The 19,587-nt window shown below is 40.7% G+C and overlaps 1 protein-coding gene across 10 annotated transcripts in view; it reads right to left on the reverse strand.

Moving 5' to 3' along the window:
• WDFY3 (WD repeat and FYVE domain containing 3) overlaps positions 1-19,587 on the reverse strand; it is a 152,190-nt gene that overhangs the window by 110,875 nt on the left and 21,728 nt on the right. For 8 of the 10 annotated variants that reach the window (XM_085058239.1, XM_085058245.1, XM_085058243.1 and 5 more), the window contains exon 2: positions 8,120-8,214. The exons of the other annotated variants lie outside the window; for them this stretch is intronic. The gene's annotated coding sequence lies outside the window, so the exon portion shown is untranslated. The remainder of the gene's footprint in view (positions 1-8,119; positions 8,215-19,587) is intronic. 10 annotated transcript variants of the gene reach the window in all.

A 19,587-nucleotide genomic window follows, 5' to 3' on the forward strand; every position in this document is an offset into this window, starting at 1 on the left:
TATACCATGCAACACAGAACCATTTAGGTTTGAAAATACCTTTAAGATCATCAAGTCTACCCACTAACCCGGCACTACCAAGTCCACTACTAAACCAAGTTCCCAAGTGCCTCATCTGCACAGCTTTAAAATACCTCCAGGGATGGTGACTGGAGTAGCCTCTTCTCTGAGCAGCCTCTTCCAATGCTTGATAATCTCATCCGTGAAGAAATTTTTCCTAGGATCCAATCAAAGCCTTCCCCAGCACAACCTGAGGCCATTTGATGGCTGCTTATATAGATCTGGGGGGAGTGGCTGATACACCTGAAGGCTGTGCTGCCATTCAGCAAGACCTTGATGGACTGGAGAACTGGGTGGAGAGAAACTTAATGAGGTTCAAACAAGGGTCCTGCACCTAGAGAGGAATAACCCAAGTATCAGCATGGGTTGGGGGCTGATCTGCTGAAGAGCAGCACTCCTGAGAGGAGCCTGGGAGTCTTGGTGGGTGGCAAGTTGACCATGAGCCAGCAGTGTCATGGTGGCCAGGAGGGCCAACAGGATCCTGGGGTGCATCCAGCAGGTCAGGGAAAGTGATCCTGCCCCTCTACTCGGCCCTAGTGAGGCCATATCTGGCGTCGTGTTCAATTCTGAGATCTTTTGGATGAGAAAGACAAGGAGCTACTGGAGAGGGTCCAGAGGAGAGACACAAAGATGTTGAGGGGTCTGGATCACCTCTCATAAGGAGGGACTGTGGGAGTTGGGCCTGTTAAGTCTGGTGAAGAGAAGACTGAAAGGGATCTCCTTAATGCACATAAATATCACAAAGGTGGGTGCCAAGAGGATGGTCCAGACTCTTTGGCAGTGCTCAGTGACAGGACGAGGAGCAATGGCCATAAACTAAAACACATGAAGTTCCATCTCAACATGGAGGAAGAACTTCTTTACACTGAAGGTGCCCAGCGAGGTCATGGGGTCTCCCTCTCTGATGACATTCCAAACCCACCTGGACATGTTCCTGTTTCACCTGCTCTTGGTCACCTTGCCTTGGCAGGGGGGTTGGACTGGATGATCTCCAGAGGTGCCTTCCAACTCTAATGATTCTGTGATTTCCTCTCATCCTGTTATTAGTGACAAGAGACTGACCCCCAACTCACTAGCACCTCCTTTCAGGCAGCTGTAGAGAGCAATTAAGGTCCTCCCTGAGCCTCTTTTTCCCCAGGCTAAATAACCTCACTTCCCTCAGCTGCTCCTTTGTAAGAACAACCACCACCACCGGGAAAAGCAGTAACAATTCCTATGCTTTGTGTAATTAAGCAAGTATTGTAACAATGGAAGAAAAGCGCTATCTTTTCTCCTCACCTTCCCTCTCTTCTCCTCCTTCCCTGACCCCTCTCTGTTGGGTGGCAGAAGATCCCCTGGAGATGACAGTCACAAATTGCAGATAAAAGCAATTTAACCTCTTTTGGTCTCATCTTCAGTCTTCAAACACCTGAGGGTTGCAGGTAGAGCTAGATTTCATCTTGGGCTCCCAGCCTGGCTTTGGACACAGCTGTACCACACTGCACATGAAAACACTTCCCAGGAGCCTCACATGGAGCAAAGAGTAAAGACAAAATAGCTGTCTGTGAATCTTTCCTTAGAGAAAACAGCTCTAACTCCCCTGTAGCTCCCCACAAGAGACTGCTGCTCCCAGAACTCTGCATAGAGCCCGTCTTGCAGAGAAAGCCAGGGACAGATCCAAGGCAGGATAGAGCTGTTTGGATTTAGAAGTATCCCCTCAGAGCTACAAAGTTTCTGTCCCCAGCAGTGAATATGTCAGATCAAGGATTAAACGGGAAAAAATAAAAGTGGGGAAAGGAAAGACAAAACACCCCACACAAAATAAACAACTTAACAAGAAAAACCTCAAATCTACAAAGCACACTAAAACTGCAGACTCTCAAAGCAATATTAATTACTCAAGTGAATGCATTTGTCCAGCTCTCACCATTTCTCCAGTGAGAATATTTTTCTGATGCTCACTGGCACACTTGTTAAATGACCAAAGTGGATGTAGATATTCTTGCATACTAAAGTTGGTGTCTGTCATAAAGGGACCAAGCTGCATCATTTTAGAAAATCCACTATTATGTTTACTTTTGATTGCCAATAAAGAGGTTGGTATATTTATTATTTACCATAACTAGTTTCAAAACTATTTGTGTTTTTCTCTTCATTACTCATGAGGTTCTAGCCCTGCTTGGCAATAGTGCCAAAATAAAAGCTGTATTTCACAGTGAATAAATTATTTCTCAACACAAGTTTGCAGTGCACTAGAAGATTAAATAGGACAGTGAGAAACCGCCAAAAAGTGAATTTCTCTTATTCAAAGAGAAAAAAATGAAGCCTATAGCACTTGGGAGACAGGGAAAACACTATTTTAATACTATTTTCTCCAACTTTGTTAGATTTCTTAGAACAGGTGTAACATTACTCAAAAAGAAGCTTGTTTCACAGCACAACTACTGCACTCAAGGCTCAAATTAGCTATCTTTCAAAAACTACACACATGACAAACTAAAATCAATTATTTTCTTCTTTAGCTGGAACAATAAATATAAACTACCTATTTTTGCATATTTTTCTGTTGGCCTTTAGAGCTAACATCCTAAACACAGATAATTATGCACTGGTACATTACTTACATTATTCAAAAATATCACTAGATTTTGACTAAATCTCAGCTTTGGTTCTCCTATAACAGCAAGTCTGACAACAAGAGGTACAACTTCACACGAGTTAGTCATGGAATTAAATATTAGTCAAGGGGGGAAAGTATTATGCAAAGAAATAAGAGTAGTTGGGTTTCATTTAGGTCTCATCCTACCTTGAATTCTTGAAGTTCAGCGCAAGCATCTTAGTTTTCAAGTCCTCCCCTTGTAAGATACTAGAGATAGGAGACAAGCTCCTATGCCTCCAAGCCACTTGGTTAGTAAACATCCTTCTGGCAGTCAGGCAGCTCTGCTGAGCTTTGCAGTGCCAGCCCCCCGTGCCGACTGTACCAGTGCCCAGGCGGGTGTGACTGTGAGCAAGGAGCAGCTGCTCCCTCCCGCCGGGCTGGGACAAGAACGGAAGGGATTCCTCCTCCTGCCTTGCAATGTGCAGGCCACACTAACTGATCTAGCTGCTTCACAAAGAATAAATCAAAATCACACAAGCAACAGATCAAGATGAAAAACTGTGTGCTCGAGCAAAAAAACATCTGGTTGGCAGCACAGTCACTGCAAAGGAGAATGATGTATCATGGCTTACAAATTAATTTGTAAAATGACATTTTCCTGCTTCTCTTATCTCACAGGAAAGTAAGCATGTTTCAATTTTGGTTACAATAGAACTAATTATTTTTGGGGAAAAAAATAAAAGTACAAGAGACAGTCCTTACCAGAATCTAGATCAGATGCAACGTGGATTTTCTTGATTAACTTTCCTGCTTTTTGGGGATTTGTTGTTCTGTTGCAGTTTTTCAACACTGTTTACTAGTCTAGCTTGCAATACCACTTTCATGCACAGCACCATACAATCTAGAACTGTCAAGTGGTTTACTTCAATAACAACCACTATTCAGAAGTGGTAGTATTTTCCAAGGAAATCCATTATGTTATCTAAACTCGTATGTTACGTCTCACCACTATACCTGCCCCTTTCCCCAGCAATAACCAAAGGTATGGAAAGCAAATCAGGATTGAAGCAGCAGTTCTCTGAAAAGAATTCTCCCAGAAGGAGAAAATTACTACAGTGGACACTGCTCTTTAACTAGATCTATCCCAGAAAAGAGCTTGAACACCCACTTATTAAAGCACAACTACTGACATGGAGTTTATTCACATTCTTCCCTTGGATTCACCTAAACATACTCACAATACTCACACTAAGGAAACAAACTTCCATGCTGGAGGAAAAAACATTAAGAAGAAAACACAAAAAGAGACAGTAATTGTCTATCAAATGCTCTGTAATGTCACTTACAGCTACAGAAATCACTGAGTTGTTATTTTATGCAAGTCCTGGCTTCTGCAGTGCATCTGTGGAAGTGCACAGGCTCCCTTAGGTGACCTGCACTGTGCCTGGCTGTTTCTGGATGCAAAGAACCTGGGGACAGAACTCGCTCCCCACAAGGGGTAAAACAAAACTTTCTCAATGCTACCCCTTTTGTCTGGTTTTGAGTCCCCTTTAAGAGTTGACAGTAAGCAGTGCACAGAATGAGGATAACTAGTCTTCTTTATTTTTAAGACAAAGACATTGCAATAAACAGAGTGAAACCCAGCAATATGTTGACAAAGGCACATGAAAGAATAAGGTCAATAAATGCTCAATAATAGAATTTAATTGCAACAATATTATCACAGCAAAGGCTTCTTCTCTTATACATCCAAATATCCAATTTTATTGTACATTTCTTTCTTTAATTTGATTTTACTTCTGTCTTCCTCTAAGGTGACCTTTTAGCAACACAGAAGAGTAAACAGTACTTCTAATAAACCCTCAGAGCAACACAGCCAGGTGGTAGCACACTTCTGCATTATTATTTCCTCACTTGTAAAAATTGCTGCATATCAGTTTTATCTCCCAGCACTTTGAACAGTTATTCCTGCATCTACAAGAATGTGCCTTTGAGATTTCTCCCAGGCAGCTTGAAATTAAAATCAAACAAGAGAAAGCTCTAAAACTAGGTTTACTGTGCCTCCAGTTTGTTTCAATTTATGGGACTTACGAGTTCTTTCCAAGGGACTGCCTAAGGCTTGCCTTTCATAGGCTATGACTGATCAGCAGTGGCTCTTCCAATACCACCCTCTCCTTTGGGACAGAAGATGGGGAACGAAACTTTCACAGCATTCTTGTTATTCCAATTACACCACTGGTGCACCACTCTCTGCTGCTAAGGTGTACTTTCCTAATTTGTAGTTTTGCTACAAAAACATCTGCTAAGACACCAAAGAGAAAGAGCCACCCCCCAAGAAGTCAGGAAAACAACAGCAGGGATCACAGAAACAGAGAGCAGCATCCCCACAGAGATAACCTAAATATAGATTTTTTTTTTTCTTTTGCCTCACTCTGCTTCACATTCATAAGAAACTATGACATCACCAACAGATGGGAACATGTCAAAGGGAGTTTCAGGCATTAGTCTATTGCTAGCAAAAATTACTGACCCAGTGTGAAATATTGGTGTTTACCCCTAAGGGAGCCATGAAATGAATCTTTCACGATAACCTGACAACTATGAGAAGAGCATTGTGTATACAAAAGCATGGCACACAAACACCCCTTTCTATCACATGGAATTTAGAACAAAGCAGTATGTCAGATTTCTCCAACACCATCCCAAGACGACAATCACTTCCATATTTCATATCTTATTCTACAGAAGCCCTTGAAAAATATGGTCACTCGTCCCTACTCATACATTTTTTCTCTGTGGCAGAGTAAAGGAACTCCTACAAATAAGCTAACACTTCCTTTCAGGTTCTAGGTTTCAGCGCTGCAGTTGTACTAAAGGATAGAAAAGTACCACAAGCTGTGCTGTGAGTGTAGGAAGAGGCCATCCAACCCAGTAAACTCAGCATAATTAGGTTATATACACAGACTGAACTACTGCAGTATAAAAAATAAACACAGGGTGAGTCAGGTCAAGCCAGCACACACACTTAGCTTACCCTAATGACAAATAGCTTCATATCAACATTCTGTGGTGCCCATAATGGCTACTCCCAAACTGACATCACCTGCACATCTTACAAGTAAACTCTACTCCATGTACTAAAAATCTAAATCATGGGTGTCACTGACAAACCCTGGCACGACAAGCTAGTACGAAAGCCACTTCAAATGCCTTTCCAAGTGATCCTGAATCCCTATTAACTGCTCCACAGAACCATTTTTAATAAATTTTGCTCCTGCAATACAGTAACTCAAGGAAGATCCTATTTAAAAAACCCAAAACACTACACATATTACACTCAAAAGAACATCCTTCAAAACCTTATACACTTCTATTTGTATCACTTCTATCTCTTCCCTCCCTTATGCGCTAATCTAATTCATCTGTCAAGGAAGCAAACTAATCAGTTTGACACAATTTTCTCCCTGGCAAAGTTATGTTGGTTGGCTGTCTTCCCTTATCTCATTATCTCCTATGTGCTCATAAACTGCATCACAGTTTTTACTATTATCCACGTAGCTAGAGGTAAGTCATGCCACAGCTGGAGGGAAACTCAGTGTGGCTCCATGGAGAGCTCAACCAAATCAAATATAGCAGGCTCAGGTCTGAAAGGAATACAACCAAACAGCCCTAAAAGCAAGCTGTTAAGCTCTGCCAGTTCTTGCATGTCCTCAGAACTGGAAGAACAGGATGCATGAAGTGCCAAGGAAGTATTTCCTACATAAATCTCTGAACAGCAGATCATGATTCTAACAAGACAGTCTTTACAGATTCACAGAATAGTCTGCATTCAACAGGCTGCTTGAAACCAACTGTTTTTACTAAGTCAAGAGGGAGACTAACATGAGAAGAGACGAACTTTTCATCTTCCTTTATTCTCCATAAAGTAGAAAATATGTATCTATATGTCTCAAAAAAAATCTAAACACAATAGGTTGAAGGGATTTACATATTTTCCATTAAAGTAAAAAAAAGGCGTATTTCTGTCAGATCCCCTTGTGGACAGGTTTGTGTTTTCTGTTAATGAATAAAACATTGGAAACAAAAGCAGCAGCACAGAGCTAGAATGAAAGCATTGATGTTGGAGTGCAGGATTTCACATGCAAGGATGCGCTTTGGGGTTTCTTTCTGTATACTTTTGTTAAATTAGAAGTGATACCTTCCCTTGAACACTTTACAACTCTCCATTTCATATGAAACAAGATAAAGATGGTGAGACTATATCAATGACTAAAGCTCTCGATAAGAAGTGGCAGCACTTGCAGTTGTTGAGCTCTACATGCCTCAAAGAGTGATACCAACTAACATTTCCTTGTTCTAACAAGTCTTTTCCCACTGGGTCACCTCTTCACTTTCTGTGTCTGTGACATGCTGCAGCCTTTTTCCTACTGTTTTTTTCTTTTTGCACCAGAAGGGTCTACATGTTTAACCATGTCCTAGCAAAGCTTGGACATTACTCTTCAGTACCCACACCACACACACCTATGCTTCTAAAGTAAGTTAACAAAGATCAGAATCCTTCACAGTAAACCAGACAGACAGATTTAATAGATTTTAACTCAACTGCTCCTATGGAAATTCACCTCTTTGCTTTAGGAGCACTTCCAACATGTCTACCTCTTCCATTTCCCCCTCCCCTTACTCCATCAAGTTCTACTTGCTACATTCATTTTTCATCAGCAGAAACAAGCCTTACTGAATTTAACAGTTATACAAGCTGGTTTTTTACTTCACTAGTTAAAAAGTAATCCACTGGGTGATAAATCTTAATCCTTGTTAGCTTTCCGAAAAACACAGAAGTAAACTAGACAATGTTCTAGTTGCAAAAGGCAGCCTCTTGTAGGCCATAATATTTGTAGCAGGACTATAGGGCTCTGGGGAAAAACATTCATAGCAAGCAGTCTATACAGTTTGTAAAAACCCAAATAAACTAGGATATAACACCAAAATACAAGCCACTTGAGGCACAAGTAGAGATAGCATTACCTCTGTGTGGATGCAGAATGGACCCTTCCTACCCTGTCAATTCTACTGAAGATCAGGAATATTCTTCTTTCAAAGTAAAAATGAGAGACTTGAGAAACTCAAAGATGAATCAGGAACTACAGTGTCATGCATTATGATCATTCTTACCTTTTATTTCGACCTATTGATTAAAACCTCCAAGTTTAATGCAGCTTGTCTCTGAGCATGCATCACACCCACACAACTTTCTGTGACCACCCAGTGATGCATTTCTACAGCATCCACACAGATAAACAGAATCCTAAATTTTGTTTGGGTACAGCAATTTTAAGCTGACTGTGTTCTGACAGTGCCTGAATTAACTCTCTTTCTGTGACAGGCAAATGAACTGCTTCACACAGAATTTATTGAAGAGTGTGCCAATTACAAATCAAAAGGCAATTTCCACAAAAGCTCTTCAGCATTCACGTCACTAACCTCTACAGCATTCCTGGGATCAGGGCAAACAGCTTCAAGAGAAAAGGGCCCATTCCTTTCCGAGGTTTCTCTTCAACACCAAAGATGCTCTCTCACTAGGTAAAAGAGAAAAAGGTTAGAACATAAATGTGACAATAAAGTCACAGAGCTTTGTTGCTCTGAAATGAAAGAGGAAGCATTCCTATGACAACTGGACTTTCACAAACTAAGAAATCTTTTCAACAGCCCTGGGAAATGGAACTGCAGCAAACTAGAAACTGATACACAGCAGTATTTCTCTGATTAAATGATACTCACTGAGAGCACGTGAACTGCTAAAAGAGTTAATACAAAGTGCAAGCCCAGTAATTAATGCACTGACAGCCCATGCCCAGCAAGAGCACCTCTCTGAGGAACCAAGTGATTTCTCATCATTACAGCAGGAGAATAAGAACTAAGCTACATTGACCCCAACCCAGCCAAGAAACCACAAAGCTACTGAATGCAGTTTTCCCTGGCCTCTCCCCTAGTTTGTCTGCCTTGTGTTTTCAGAGTTATAAAATATTCATCTTAGAATTTGCAAGCAGACACACAAAAGCCAACAATGGGCACTGAGTCTGAGCTCACTTCAGCATGACTCCATGAATCCATTACCACAATGTTCTCCAGCTAACCCAAGGCAGGCAGTAGAGGCAGTAAACACAGCAGTGATCACTGTAGGACCTGGCAGATTATTAGGTGAAATGCTGCACCTTGGTTAATTAGCCATGAGATGGCAGACCTCTGATTATTTTACCTCTGATTCCCAGTCAGCCCCATTTGGCACAATTAGTACAGGTGCTCTTACTCAACAGTGCACTACACAGTACAGGCATATCTAAAAGCCACTGGAAAAACTTCATAATACAGTTCACATAATTTGTTGTTTTATTGTTTTGTACATTATAAGGAACAGAAAAGATTTTAGTGGGGAGAAACTGACTGGGGTAAAAGAAGCAGCACAGCATCAGGTACTTTTGAAGTGCTTTTTAAGAAAGATGGGAGTAATGTGAAAATCTTGCTCAGAGAGGTGTTACAGAGTTTAAAACAATACAACATTTTGTTACAATGTTGTTTCATGCTCTAAAAACTTCACTAACTTGCTGGCATGCGCAAGCAAGTTTTTTACTTCTCCTTTAACAACTAAAGGAGAATTTCTCTTCTAACTCCATCCTCCATGACCATGAAACCTTCTCCCTCCACTTTCATCTGTTCATAGGGAAAAATAAGGAGCCACCAGCCACTACCAAATACCCACATGTGTTCACAGCATGTGAAACAGTAGAAATCGGACCATGGAACTCAGAAATACAAGAAGTAGGGGGAGCACTTTTACTTTATCTCTACAGAAGCAAGTAAATATTTGAACTAAGAGGATAAACAAATGGTCCTTTTGTCATAGGAACAGTTACTGGACAAACCTTAAAACAAATAGGGAACTGCAGTTTCAGCTATCTTCAACTGTGTTTCACTCTATAAAGTTATTATATAACCAACAGCCTCTCCGGTTCAAAATGACAGATTTTTATTTTTAAATACAGACAATGGAGGTGCTGGGCTTCAAATCAGATCAGACTGTGATTGCACTAAACTTAATTAACACTTGCTATATTTGCAAAGCTCAAATGACCAGTTACACTACAAGTACTCAAAACCCACAAGCTTCCTTGAGCAGAAATTAAAGGGTAGTATCAGCATATTTTCCAGCTAAAACTGTAAAAAAGGCCATGAGGAACTACAACCCTGAAGATAGCTTGCAACCCCTCTTTCATAAGTGTTATTTACTTGGTCCTGAACCAAAGGTTTATCTACATTTTATCTATAATCCCATATTATTCTTGGAATGCCTGGTGCCTAAGTCCTGATTCCCTTACATTTACCCTACTTCCATATTTTGTCAGGGTCACAATAGCTTGAGAAAGACTTTATCAAAAGCATCTACACAGTGAATTGTTTTGACTTGCAGTCTCAAAACCAATAAACACAGGGGAGCAGGAGGTCCTGTTTAAACATAGTTAACAAGAACTGAATGTCTTCTGTGGTGGCAAAAAAATAAAGCAGTCCTACTTTACTTCCATCAACCAATCGTCAGTATTGCCCAAGCTTTAAATTTCCCTATGACCATCAGTTAGCAAAAGTGACTGCAAAACCAGTAGCACACACCACCTACCTCTAGCTATGAGAAGAAGGAATATGTTTTCAACCTTGAATATCCCAAGACACTGACATCCTCCAAAGAAGCACAAGTAACAAAATAAGTTAGTTTTGAACCCACTGGTCACAAACAACAAAATGCTGGAAGCACCAAAGACAGTTCAAACAACTCCAGTCTCTTCACACCCCCCAGTCTAGTGAAGACTCAGAAGCTCTCAAGCAGAAATGGCAGCTATTGTGTCCTCCAACTACGCTACTCTGACAAAAACCCTGCTGCAAGTTCTGAGAAAGGAGAACCAGTTCTGGTCAGTGCCAAGAGGGTGGCATTGCTTGGTCACCTTCCTGCTTAGTCAAGTCTCCAGTGGAAAGGAGAAATATCTCTGAGAAATATACACACTGGCATGTTAAACACTGAGAACAAACCCTTTCCTGGAGGAAGGGATCTATGTTTTTCAAAAAAGAGTCAGATTTGGCTTTCCTAGATGATTTCTTAAGGCATTCAGCCTCACTCCATCCGAACTAGGTTCCTGACATTCCACAGGGACAATGGATTTCCTGGTGGCATGCAAGCAGCATGGTACTCCATGGCTGTGCTGCCTTGTAGGCTTCCTTGCCCATCTCTGTCTGCGGAAAGGATGCAGAAAAGAATGTAAGTTTACCCTGAACCTCTCCAGACAGGCAGCACCTTGCTCTCTGGCTAATGGCTTTCCCATTTGCAGATCACACACTATCCAGAGGCTGCTCAAACCCACAATGGAAAAGCAGCACAGCGAAGAACCAAACTGCCCATTCCGTATCCGGTGTCTGCTCCTGACCACTTCAAAAGCGTCTCAAGTGGCAATTACCTCATGAAAAAGTAAACCATAAGTAACAAATACAACAGGGAGTTACCGTGGTTCCACCTGCAGTGCAAAACAAACACACTGGTGATTTCTCCTCCCCAGAATGCTGCACACACAGGCAGCATCTGATTCAGCCAACACCAGCACAGCCGAGCTCTGCAACACCTCATTTTCATGACCTACCACTGAACCCTGGCAGCAGCCACGTCTATTATTTTCCAGAATTCAAGTGTCATTCAGAAAACAAGCCTCAGCCACCAAAAACACCCCCACCCACGGCTTACATAAAGCTCCCTGCTGCACTGAAGGGCTTTCCTTTGGTTCAAAGAGATGGAACATGTCATTTGCAACTATTTTCTCAAAACATAATATTAGGGTGGCCAGCTTGAGCATGACCAATAAAAAGCTAGGTGACACTTCACAGCAGTTACCATCAATTTTAACAGGCATTTTCATTCTCAGACAAGTCCCAATCTACAGGCATTTCTTCATGAGTTTATTTAGGTAGTTTGCATAGTTACATAAGATAATTAAAAATATTTTTCCATCATATAAATAGAAGCTCTTTTGGCATTTTTAAATGAAAAGTCCATTGGATTAACATGCATTTTATAATAAATGTACTCTTGCATTATAATTTTTTAATGTATAAACGTGTTTTTGTTTGTGTCAACTGAACTTTAGCTATTTCTTATCCAAACATATGTCTTCAGAACTGATGTTAAAAAGTTTAAATCAAGTTCTAATGATATGTATTTATGACTTGAATAACTTCTCTTAGCTGCCATTACTCCTTTGTCCATGTCATTTAAATAATTTACTTGCTGTAATAAACATTTCCAGACCTACAACCCACTAGGTATTCAACCAGATGTTTTAGGTCTCTTTTTATTTTGACTCAGTATCTCAGTACTCACTGTTTCTAGAGCTTAACAAATCAAATAGAGTTTGATTGCTACCCTCACCAGACATCATACAAAAAGTGCTGAATAACAAAACCTCAGCAATCACAAACTACATGGTTCCTGCAAGATAGAAAACTGATAGAGGAACACCATAAAAATTTGCTTTTATGTACATCTGATTTCTGAACAAGAAAGACAAATGTTACGCAGACTTCCATCTTGGCTGCTTTCCCCTTACTTAAGATATTTTCCTAATATTCCTCTGTGGATAAACTTTACGCATTTATCAACTTTATGCATACCATACTGGTGCCATCAGAATATTAAAAAACGAAAGCCCTACAAGAGCATAAGGTTTCTTTCATGCCAACACACATCACAGGTATTCAACTGAAACCTATTCAGACCTAACCACCCATTTTCCTACCTGCTTCCATGTTTTGCAAAGTTACAAAGCTCACATATTATATCAAAGAGAAGTCAAGGAAGACATTACATATAAAGTGTTGTTCATAGGAATTACAGCAGCTGAGTGCTAGCATTTACTCCACATCCGGCAGAGATAAAATCTTGCCTCTGATGGAACGAATTCAAAGGGATCATAAACATTATATGATCCAAGAACATTTTCTGCCTTTTCTAGCAGAGATGTGTGCTTAGCATGCATTCTCTACCTCACTGGTTCACTTTCAGATGCACTACAAGGGACATGATGTCAAAGCCTGTCTTTAACCAGATGAGGTGAGAGGTCAGGACCACAGACCAGCAGGAGCCTGGATCTGGATTCACACTGCTTGCTATGATGAGAAATATTTTTGGCAACAATATATTTCTGCTGTACATAAAATTCGAGAGAAAAAATACAAATGTGGGCAATATGTTGTCTAAGTACTTCCAGCTGTTTTAACAGTAGGATCAGGATTAAAGAGCCAGATGTCCCCTCTGACAAAGACAAGACCTTAAAAGCCAACATAAGGGTCAGACCCTTTTGTAAAAAAGCAACAAATGAAAACCTCAAACAGGTAAACACCTCCAGTTTCTGGCTCCCTCCAAAACACTCTTCATTACTGTTTCTTATTCACTACTTCTACTAAAATAAACTCTAGCATTGTAAAACCACATGCAGGAAGAAGCAAAGAAAGGTACCACATCTGTTACCAATAAAATTCACAATTCCAGCACCTGCATACTTTCTTCTCCTCACAGGTATTCCTGGATTCTTTTGCTTTTTTGTTTATAAAACCAAACTCTCAGCATTCTTGTCATTCTTCCAAATGAATGCACACTTCCTACTGAAGACTCTATTAACCTCCTCCTGCTCAAGAAGGATGAAGGAAATGCATTAAGGCATGTGAACCCCAGAGGTTCACAGCAGAAAACAGAAAAATGACACACCTAAGTCTACAGACAATTGTCACCACAAACTGCTTAAAAATTTTCACTGACAATTATTCCATCCGTCTTCAACTTAGAATATGGTCACCCATAACTCGGTGTTCTTGCTGCCCCCAAGACCCAGCGTAAGACAGCTCAGAAACACGAGAAAGATGATAGTGGCAGGCAGGGAGGAAACACTACCACAGCTTAAATAAAGCTTTCTGGAGGTGGAAGGAAAATATACAAACCCAACAACTAACCACATTTAGAGAGGAAGAAAAAAAAAAGAAATTGGAAAAAGAAAAATTGAGATACCTCACTCTCTGCAACAACGTGCCAAGTTCCATGCCAACCCTCAAAACACCTTCAAACTTAAGAGCAAATGGGAGGAGCCCCACAAAAGGGGTCTTAATGACAGACTATTGCAGCCACCCTACTACATACAACTCTTAAATGTTGCCCCTCTTCACTGAAGTCATACAAGAGCTAAAAATAAACTACAGAACCCTTAACAGATATCTTGGGCATCATGCACTCCTATGTCTTTCAAATAGTTCCTCCTTACCCTAAAAAATTCTAGTCTTGCATTTCAGCCAGGTTCTTCTCAATGCCTTCTTAACGCAGCAAGGCCTGAGAAGTCGTAGATGCAAATGGCCAACCAGATACAAAAAAAGGAGATATCACTCTAGAGAAACAGCTAAAGCTACAGCTGCATTCACATCTCCTCCAGAAGCATCCTCTGAGCAGAGAGGCACTACACAAAACCAGAACTTCAACCATCTGGCACTGGGTACAATTTAAAAGCAAGGAAAGTTTAACACCAACAACTTAAGCTTTTTTAAAGCAAGACAATGAAAGTCAAGGAAATAAATCCAGTGTCATTTATTGCAGGCAAGCTCTGTTGGACAGCCCAAATCTTGCTTCAGTGTAACTGCAGTCATTTGGAAGTCAGGAAGACTTAATGCAACACCTGATTTCTATGCCACTGGAAAGAAATGCTCCATAAATTGCATTTATGTGAAGTCAAAGCCAAAATTAGTCTGAAAAAGGAACAAGAAAATTGTCATACACGCTTCATGTTACTTCACCTTTTAATTACTCCCTAATTAAATTTGCATGCTTTGATAATATCTACTATTATAAATTGATGCTCCAAATGGAAATAAATGCTAATTCCCTCTCCAAATGAACCATCAAAACCATGTACATTTAAATAGATTAGTAAAATTTATTTCAAGTTGTCTTCAGAATGCTCTCATCTACCTCACTCAATCCTCGATTTACGAAAGTCTTTGCCAAGGATGCATTAATTCAGTCACCCATATACAGTCTTCTGCTCTTAACAGCAAAGAAAAGTGCTTCTTGTAGAAATAAATCACAATGTGTCAGTGCTAAACTCCAGATGCTCCCTACATACACATGCTGAACTGACTTGCAAGTCACCTGTAACGTAAAATTTCTTTAATTATATTGCTTGATAAGAAGCATTGTCTTTTTTACATAGAGGATTTCAAATCAAGTAACTGGGTCTTAATGTTACAGCACTATGATTTCAGTCACTGAAATGTGGGATGTTGTTTGCACATAAGTACAGAATGACACAGGATGGAAGACTTCTGTAAAGCTCAGTGTGGCCCAACCTTTGCTCAACACAGGAGCAGCTTAGGTCAGTTGCTCAGGTGAGCTCTGAGCATCTCAGACACTGGAAATCTCATTGTCTCTTTGAGAAACCAACTGTGCTGTTTATCCTCGTGGTACAAACTTCTGCCCTGCTTGTAACTGACCTTGTGCTGCTTGTGTCCAGGGCCTCTCATCTTATCCCTGTGCATCTCCAAGAAGATAAAGATAGTAAAAATTTCTACACGGTCATCTCTTCTGAAATACAGATTAGTGACCATAGAAAGACTTTATAACTTGATCAGATATCCAAGGACAGGACTCTTAATCAGATCAGTCAAGTACACACTGAAATAGTGTATTTCCTATATAAAAAATACACTTTTATTTTATTTATGAATGAATAAAATAAACCTACATGAACATGCATAACATTTTGCTTCATCAAATGGAAAACAAAAGCCAGAATAGTAAGAGAGGGGTTTATTAAGTAAAAGCCAGAATAGTAAGAGAGGGGTTAATTTCAGGAAGCTAATGCTGGGCTAGCTCTCTAGCTTTCCACAGGAATGAATAAAACCCTCTGGATACAGAGACAAATCCTGATTATCTAAATCACTGCTATCTAAAATTCTGAAATCCAAAAGTCAAATACCTGCCTGGAGGACAGACGCTCTGGCATTCCTATGAACAGATCAACTACCTTGATATTTGGAGGCTTGCAACACAATTTTAAATACTATGTTCGATTCCCTCACTGACGGGGGTATGGTTATTTGTTTCTTTTACAAAGAGAAGTGTGTAAGTCGTTGCAAACAGTACACTCCAAAGTAAATAAAGATTTTTCCCTCTCAATTAGTGTCTACATGCTAGCTTGCTCAATATAGCTACACTCACTGATGTTATATTGCATAATGTAATCAATATATCACTATGTTATCCCTGTCGTTAATTCCAAGCTCATATTAATTTTTATTTACTTTAATTAATCACGAAGTTACAATTTCCTAACAAGGACTGAAGGCTGACCTATATTAAAAGGTGCCACAGGCTATTGGCAAACCAAAGACGAAGCCAGGCTTTTTACAGTACTGCATGGTGGGAGGACAAGGGACAACAGACATAAATTGATACAAGAGAGGTTCAGACTGCACATAAAGAGAAGCTTTATTCCCTCACTGAGGACAGAGAGGCACCAGAATGGGGCCTAGAGAGGCTGTGCTGTCTCCAGACATGGAGGTTTTCAAGACATGACAGGGTCAAGCCCAGTACAACTTGGTGCCATCTCAGAGCTGATCCAGCTGTGAGCAGGAGGTTGGACTACTGCCCCGCCAAGGTTTCTCCCAACCTGGGATACCTTGAGAGGTTCTCTTCCCCACTGTCATGAATAGAGTGAGTCTTAATCCCAGTGACCCCTTCTAACACTTAATGTACAAAGTCAGCTGACTTACTGCCCTGATTTCCTAAACCTCCGAACTCCAAGGATTACTTTCACTCTGCAGTCTTGAGCTTCCTGCCTTTCACCACACTTTACAACAGGGAAGGTAACCTTTCACCTGTGGACATAATTTTCTCTCCAGGCATCTACTTGGGGGCCAGAAAACCAGTCATTAAGTCTGCAGTACATGAAAAACAGGAGGAAAAGAACAGAAACAGACAGACTACAGAACATGCTGGGCAGAGGAGAGGCCCTCCCCAAGCATACAGACCTTCTGACTAGCAGCCTTTTGTATCTGATTCACATCCAGCCCTGCAAGTTCCAAGCAGGTTCCTCAAGAGCTCTACCAGTCTCCTAGTCCAGCACATGAATCCTGTGACAAGTTTTTCTCCAGCACCTGCAGTGCAAGGGCAACACTTTGACCTATGCTAACAGCCCTTCCTTAACAAGGATCACAGGGAATCTTGGCATGGCAACATTTTGGTGGTCCTATCTGTAGTCGAGACTAGGGTACTACCCAAAAGCAGCTGTCCTGGTGAGCTGCCTTTGGCAGCAGCACAACCATTTACATGGTGCTGTACTTCAGGTAACACTGTCATAAAAGGCAAGAGCTGTCTTGCATCAAGTTAATTCTTGCATTGGTGAATCTCTGCTTTTGTCCATCGGCGACACGGAGAAATTGTCCCAGAGCTAATGGAGATGTAGCTGTGCTTCCTGGAGAGCAGCTTCAGCCTATGTGCACCTCCTCAACAGTGTCCTCACCTTCAAACACAGCACTGAGCCACTCACAGCACTAGGCCACTTGCTCAGTGCGTGTTGAGAGAAAGGAAAATTAGGGCAGCTGGCAGAGAGGAAGCAGACTTCCAGGTAACTGGCCAGCCAGGCCGCACACACTTCCCACCAGCGCTCCTGCCCTGAGCTCAGCACACAGTTCCTAGGCAGTGTGCTGCACAGCTGGTGTCCAGGTATATCCAGGGATCAGAAGACACAGCTTTGCAGCAGAGCTTCCATTTCTGGGTTTTCAGGTAGCTATTTCTGTTCTACAAGAACTCTCTTCTGGTCACTGACCTTTGACTCCAAGCCTTGAAGGGCATGTATTTCAATAAGTTGTTTCCTTGCTGTTAAATTAAATGTTACTGTTCTGAGAGGGTCTGGGGGTCATGCCTCTCTTTGACCGAGAATTTTGCCAGCTCAGAGAGAGTTAAGGCAGTAAGTGACCTGTCCACCAAAAGAACAGATCACTATGTATTTAAATGGTTATGAATAGCCTAAAGATTATGTTCAATGTTGCAGCTAAACAAGTCAAAATTGATGATTTACATAAATCCTAATAATAAAGATTTATTTATTCTACCACACAATACACCATTAATCTAAAGCTCCCAGAATCTGTTTCTAAAGCCCATGTGCAGCTATAAAATGTTTTGCAGCTATTGTAGTGCTGGTCATGTCATCACAATGTGCCAGCCTTCACCTCTCAGGAGAGTGCTGCAGAACTTCGATTCTCATCTCAAAGAAGAGTCTTTTTACTCAGCTCCTTGAACTCCCACCTATAACCAGTTGTTCATACTCTGCAAGTTTGCAAGGCTGGTATGTATTTAGACAGCTCTCTCCAAGTCCAATTTCTATCTTAAATGAAGTAACAAGGCATGACAGAAAATGAACATTAAGACAATAATTACCACAAATGCCTATTTTACTGCACCGTTTACCAGCATCTGATAGTAAATGAGATTATGCCTTATTCTAGTAACTACATGGAAACAAAGAAATCCACTGAACTACTGCCACCATTCTGAGAGAAGACAGATATTCTGAATATTGTCCAAGATCATTTACTGTGTTCCTGGGAGAGCTGGTTCTGCAAACTGCCTGCAAAGTCCTCACAGCTTTGGATTCTGCCTTCTTGGCACCTGCTAGGGATCTCATTTTGCATCAAACTTTTCGTGTCTTGCCCAGCTAATACAAGTGTTAGAAATAAAAAATCCCAACAAACATCAGCAGACTCAAATGATACTGAATATCCTAATACCTGCTTCAGTCTGCAATGTGAAATCAAAGGGTGTCCAAAGCCAAAACTCACCTTTTCATGTAGTGAATCCCAAGCTGAACAGACACCTCCCCACAAACAGGGGTCAGACCGCCCTGTGCAGCTCATCACTGACACTTAATAAACTAAGCTAATTGACTTTTCTTTTTTCTTGAACTGAAGGGACACTAAGGTACTGTAGAACAAGTCCTACAAGAAAAAAGAAGTGTCTAAATGGACTCACTCTAAAAATCATCTGCAAAAATTATGACCATGTACTTCTTTCTCCTTTCAGAAAGCAGCACTCAGCACTTGAAACATGCTAGTCTGTTGCTCAGAAGTGTCTCCCTAGACTATCCCTTCATCCCTCAAGTCACTCATTCCTTTTTCCTTTCTTTCTGAGATGTTAGATCCGAGAGAGATCATAAGCCAATCAAGATCCTTCATAATACACACTCCTGATCATTATTAACTTAAATCAGATTCAGATGAGTAAGTAATACCCATTTTTATCCTCCACTTAACAGTATCACTTGATGTATTGCCTAGCAATCCTAAGAAGTTGAACATGTAAGAATGCAGATAACAGATTTTGTTTTCCATGTTTTCTTTTTCTCCAAGCATGTATTACACACAAAAAGCATCCTGCCAAGACTTCAGACGTGATGTCTTTACATAAAAAACCACGGGTGAATGTTCAAAGAGCAAAATCTGTGAAAACACATGGATGTAAATTTCAGATCCAGATCACTTCCAATGGGTAAGTTTCAATATGCATAGGGGGGACAAAAGGTTAGACACTGAATGACTCAAGGAAGTGTCACTTGCCAATATGAAATTACAATGTTTCTTTGGTCACCCAGTAACCTCAATATTTGTGTGATCTGCATGACCAATCATGAAGAAACCTCTTAAGTGTAAAGATCAACAGATCAGAAATTTAACTCATTTTCCACCTCTCCCTGTTAGACAGGCACAGATTCATATCTTCATCACTAAATATTTCTAACAAATTTGTAATTACTGAGTTTGCATGTACATGAAGTTTCTGTTTCCATGCTGATTTTTATCTTATTCTTTTTGAGGGGCAG

Source organism: Lichenostomus cassidix, chromosome 4 (assembly GCF_008360975.1).
Source record: "Lichenostomus cassidix isolate B80296 chromosome 4, HeHo_3.0, whole genome shotgun sequence".
NCBI lineage: Eukaryota > Metazoa > Chordata > Aves > Passeriformes > Meliphagidae > Lichenostomus > Lichenostomus cassidix.